Source organism: Lycium ferocissimum, chromosome 6 (assembly GCF_029784015.1).
Source record: "Lycium ferocissimum isolate CSIRO_LF1 chromosome 6, AGI_CSIRO_Lferr_CH_V1, whole genome shotgun sequence".
NCBI classification, from domain to species: Eukaryota; Viridiplantae; Streptophyta; class Magnoliopsida; order Solanales; family Solanaceae; genus Lycium; species Lycium ferocissimum.
The window spans coordinates 23,803,343-23,809,221 of record NC_081347.1 but is presented as its reverse complement, the minus strand read 5'-3'; the positions used below and the strand labels follow the sequence as shown (position 1 = coordinate 23,809,221).

The 5,879-nt window shown below is 33.9% G+C and overlaps 1 long non-coding RNA gene across 1 annotated transcript; it reads right to left on the bottom strand.

Moving 5' to 3' along the window:
• Positions 1 to 2,479: 2,479 nt before the first annotated feature.
• LOC132059530 (uncharacterized) lies at positions 2,480 to 4,882 on the bottom strand. The gene is made up of 2 exons (XR_009415615.1): positions 4,393 to 4,882; positions 2,480 to 3,744 (listed from the first exon to the last, which is right to left on the bottom strand). It is a non-coding gene; the product is annotated as an uncharacterized LOC132059530 (long non-coding RNA).
• Between the last annotated feature and the right edge of the window lie 997 nt (positions 4,883 to 5,879).

The following is a 5,879-nucleotide window of genomic DNA, read 5'->3' as shown; positions in this document are numbered from 1 at the left end:
CATCTTTAGGATATATTTTAAAATCTGAAAACAATATAGAGCCTGTTTGGATGGGATTAAAAAAAGCAACCCAACTTATTTTTTTGGCTTATAAGCTATTTTCAGCTTATAAGCTGCTTTTAAGCTAAGCATTTTTTTGCGTGGATTGCCCTTCTTTTGGGGTTAGTCTTTAAGTTTTGCCCCTCATATTTGTGGTCTTTAAATTATCCCCTCATATTCTTGGTCTTTAATTTTTTATATCGCGTTGCGAGCTTTTACACAGAAACCATGAGGTTCTGGGTTCGAACCCCGCTCAAGCATAAATTAAAAAAAATAAAAATTGTAAGGCAAGGTTTGGGTCGCGTGTATGCCAGACCCGGCATACACTTGTTAAGAAATTACCAAAGTTATGTCGGACCCGGCATACTCATGCCTTATGGGTAGACTTGGCATAAGTATGCCGGGTGCGGCATAACTTTGGTAATTCCTTAACAAGTTTATGCCGGATCCGGCATATTTATGGGCAAACTTTTAGTTAAGCTTTAACTAAAAGTCTTTTCTTAGTTATGCCTTATGGGACAGACTTTTAGTTAAGGTACAACTAAAAGTATGCCTCATAAGGTATAACTAAAAGTATGCCCCATAAGACGAAACTTTTCTTTAAGGCATAACTAAAAATTTGCCTTATAAGACAAAGTCTATATCTTAAGGAAAAGTAAAGTTATGCCTTATGGGGCATACTTTTAGTTATGCCTTAACTAAAAGTCTGCCCATAAGGCATAACTAGGAAAAGACTTTTAGTTAAGGCTTAACTAAAAGTTTGCTCATTAAAAGTTTGCCCATAAGTATGGCGGACCCGGCATAAACTTGTGAAGGAATTACAAATTATGCCGGACCCGGCATACTTATGCCAAGTCTGCCCATAAGACATAAGTATGTCGGGTCCGGCATAACTTTGGTAATTCATTAACAAGTGTATGCCGGTGGGGGCATAGCGAAATTTAAACTCTGCCTTGCGAATTTTTTTTAAAATTTTTGATTGAGTGGGGGTTCGAACCTGGAACCCATGGGTTTTAGCCGAAGGGCAAAATTTAAAGATTTCAAATTTGAGGGACAAAATTTAAAGACCACCCCAAAAGAAGGGCAATTCGAAGCCAAATGGGCCAACTTAATTTTTTGAGCTTATTTTAAGCACAAAATAACTTATAAACTGGCCAGTTAAACACTCAAAAAAGCTGAAAATAATTTATAAGCTATTTTCAGCAACTTATAAGCTAAGACAAATGGGCTCATAATTTAGTTATTGGCATAGATATTATAATTTCAACTTTATTACACAAACTTCATTATTTTTTTTATTTTTTTTTAATTTCATGTGCAGTCACACTATTAATCTGTTTGGTCAAGTTTTTAGAAGGTCACAAGTGCTTATTTTTTTCAAAAAGTATTTATTCTAAAAAAATAAGGTGTTTGACCAAATTTTTGGGAGAAAATATGTGCTTCTGGGAGTAGCAGAAGCAGCTTTTTAGAAGCTAAAAAATGAAATTTTTCCCCAAAAGTACTTTTGAGAAAATACACGTAGTAAGACTTTTTACAAGCTTGGCCAAACACTAATTGCTGCTCAAAAGTGTTTTTGAAATTAATTAACTAAATACAAACTGCTTCTCATCAAAAGTATTTTCTTTAAAAGCACTTCTGGAAAAACAATTTTCAAAATAAGATGATTTTAAAAGGTTGGACAAGCAGACTTATGAAATGAAAGAAAATATTATAATGTCATATAAATTGAAAAAAAAAATTATAAGTACCATCTGAGAAAAAAATCATATAGGGGCCCACCCCTAGACCTTACTCCTACCTTTTGACAGGTAGAGAGGCTGTTTTCGATAGACCCGGCTCAAGAACAGATGAAAGAGCATCAGGAATAATAAACAGTAATAATAAGCAGTAATCGCAACAACATAATAGGATAACGTAGTAAAAGAAACAATTGGATAGTACGATAAGCAATTAAAAGCAGTATATAAAGGAATGTCAAAATACTATAGAAAGCAGGTTGTGCTTCATGTACTTGAAATATACTCTTTTTTGTAGTTACTTTTATGGTTTCATCTCCTGATTGTTTTTGTTTAATATAAGATACAGTTTCATCACATATTATTTAAACTAGAATGGATGCCCGTGCAATAATTTAAGTTGTGATGCATTCTTATTCATCCACCTTTTGTGTGCTAGTTTAATTTACATGAAAAAAATATTGTCTGAATATAAAATTGCAGCATACTAAATCAAGGTTACATAGCATTATCTTCAGAAAAGAATTGCACATGAGCTTAACTTTATAGATGCAAACGCTATGAATACAAAAATGCAAATGCTTAAAGAGCTCCCAACACATCAATTCTCCAACACACATTTGAAATCTAATCTTCTGCAGGAGCTTCAATTTTCTGCAAATGGTCTTGCTTTTTTTTTTCTTTTTTTTTTTTTTTGATCATGATTCATGAGAAGAAATTTTATTACTTAATAAAAAGTCTATAGGGAGCACGGTGGGAGTGAGACATCATAGTAGTACAAGTATTTAAAGCTACTGACGATGGAGAATCGTCATTTCAAAATTGTTGATCATACAAAAGATGCTTATCTTTTACTAAAGTGGCTAAACAAAGTGGCAACATCTGCTGTCGGGAAGCGTGTTGTTGTTACTGCCGTGGAGCGCTAGAGACCATAGAGAGAGTTGTTGCCTCTTGTTGGTTATTTGTTAAAATATCCAAAATGTCTTCCGGTGATTCTCAAAAAGTGGTCATGGGTTCCGCTTGCAACGAAGAGGCTCTTTTCCATGAAGGCTAACTCACCCTTGCATTCAAGATCTTCACACCGGTTCATGTTCTGATTGATTAGAAAGACCAACCCAGGGATATGATGTAGTGGTGGATCACCCAGCTGCCTGATTAGTGACATGCAGTCATAAAAAATGGGTGAGTAAAGAGCATTATATTTTTGGGTAAAGTGAGTACCTCTGTGGCGGCGACATTTATCTCTAGAGGCATCAGGTTGTAGTTAAAAGCAAACTTTAGACTGTGTGGCAGAGCATGGTTTTCAAGGTGAACATCCTACTTAAATAATGAGCTTTGAGATCTTACCTTTGACTGACCTTTCGAAGAGCAGTCATTATATGGTGGTAGGAGGTGACAGGTATCCCGTGGAATTAGTCAAGGTATGCGCACGGACATCATGGTCATTAAAAAAATATACATGCTTAATTATAAATGCTGTAAATTTCTAAGAATTTGATGTGATGAAGAGCCTAATTAGGCGACCTATTGTGTTAGAATTGTTTTGCCATGCATATGAAACTATAGTTCTCATATAAGAGCATTCCCAAGGCTAGAACAGATGGGAAGAAATCACCTAGTATTTTTGTCTCTACTGGGAATTGAACCTGAGACCTCATAAGCATCTATATTGCGCTAAGAGTAAGACACAATGAGAAATCGAAACGAACTAACGAAGCAGTACATATCCATCTAAAATAACTTCTTCTTCTCTCCTCCATTTCCTTTTCCTTTGGCTTGCACTTTCTTGTTTTCCTTTGCTTTTTGTAGTAGAATACGTCACTCGTACATGTCACACATACACATACTAATACTCAATTCTGTTTGTTATTAGGTTGCCTTGTCTTATAGGTTGATGTTTGCGTATACTGCTCAATTCAGTGGCATTTGGACCACCTTCTTTTCCTTGACAAAAGAGTTGATTGTGCTGCTGGGACATAGAAAATGAACTATATCAAATGGATAGTGCACGATGATGCATCCCAGTGTAGATGCGGAGGAAAATTGGAAGTAGCATAGCAAAACTTGCTAAGTACGATATGACTTATGAGATCTTTCTCTATCAACATAAATCAATATCAAAAGGGTAATATATTCTAAGAACAACATATCTACCCTCTGCTCTGCCAACCAAAGATGTCGAGAAGAGTAACCTGCGCCTAATATATAGTAGTAATATAAATGTGGATTGTCAATACTAACTACGACTCCTATACAAAAGATAACTTATCCATTAAAACTATCTAAAGAACCATAGACCTCACAAGTTTCGATGTTCCCTAGCTGGCACAACTGATTTCTTTGAAGTGATGAGTTTCAATAGTTAATTGTTTCTTCTGCTTGCTTTTTCATTTTTTCTTAAACATTGTCTATCCAATAAGGAAAGCAGTGCCAACAAGCTACAAAGCAAACAGAAAGAAATGTAATTTTTCCTAATTCCCAAACCAAAACACATAAAAGTCAAAAGGCAATTTTGACTTAATAAATAAGAAAATCAATATCTCAGGGAAAGAAAGCAAATAAACCCAGAAACTCGAAGGAAAAAATCCCAGAAAGTTACGATTAGAATAAAAATTACCTCCAATATCGATAGCTAAATGTGAAATTTCATCACTAGATTGATCCACTAGCTCGGAACTGGAATCACTCTTCTCTAATTTCCCATCAATTTGCTCTACCTTCACTTCCGATTTTCTTCTTCTCCTTCAAGTTGAACCCTCCATAAGTGTAAAAAAATTGTAATTTTGAACGGTTAAATAAATAGCACTCTCATTCGTCAAAAAGGGCTGCTGCCTGCTTTCATCACAACTTTGTCACCTTTGAATTTAGGTTTTATTGATTTGAGATTTTCTGCAAATTTTTGTTATTCTCCATGAAAAGACAGAGGAGACGCACAAAAATAGATGGAAAGAGGGAAAGAGAAAGATGAGGGAACACGTGTTTGTCAATTGCTTGGTAAATTTGAAAGCCCTGCCATTGAAGTTAAAAGTACCAAAATACCCCTTGTTTGTCGCACATTTATGGTACAATTTTCTTTGCATTTGGTACATCATTTGATGCAGTGTTCGTCCCCTAAACTGTGGTTTCTAATATATAATAATATATACAGGTGCAAAAATGTTGACTTTAGATATAATCCACATCTTGACTAATTTGTATGCATTAATAGCATGCTTATTATATATAATTAACATATTTAAATATGAAAGGAAAACTACTGTAATTTTGTCACAACTAAACATAAGAAATAAAAGTCTAAACAAATATATGGCTATCAGATAACATACAGTTTTAGCGGAAAAAAACAAGTTAAAATTTGGAAAAGGTTGGAAACAACATCTGCAGATTCATCAATAATGTGTAATAAAATAATATAACTTCGTTCATGTGTTAGGCCCGGGCTGTCCTCACTAGTTAACCATATAAAAGGGAATGAGGAGCTTCCGTTCATATAAATTTACGAAAATACCCTTTGAGCTTTTGTCCTTTATTTTGCTTTATTGCCTGTCATTATACTTGTGGGTCCCATTGACCTTTCACATATGAGACCTCTCTGCTTCAGTCTACATTTCGCGAGTCAATTTCTCAAATGGTCACCCAACTTAAGCTAATTATCTAGCAAAGTCATTTATCTATCTTTTGTTCCTCATATGGTCATTAAAGTTAATACATTTGCCTTACAAAGTAACAAAGGCTAAAAGTCACTTTAAAAATAAAAGAAAAAGAGTCAAAGTAGTCCTTAAGTTTGAATTTTTAATTAAAATAATCCTTATTCTTTAACATAAGACACTAACAGCCTTTTAATGATACAAAATAATACAATTTTAGTTCAATTTTAATTGTGGTATTAAAAGTAACGAAACACACAAAAGATTGTGACTAACAACTTTAGAAATGGAAAAAACAAACTTTTTCATTTTATCACTACTGAAAAAAGAATATGAAATAACATATGTACTCTATTTGTTTGGAAACTAAGGAGTTCAACAATAAAATAATATTTTCCATTTATTCATTTTTTGAGTAATCTTTATTTTGACAAAATAGCTTAAATTAGTTGTTAGT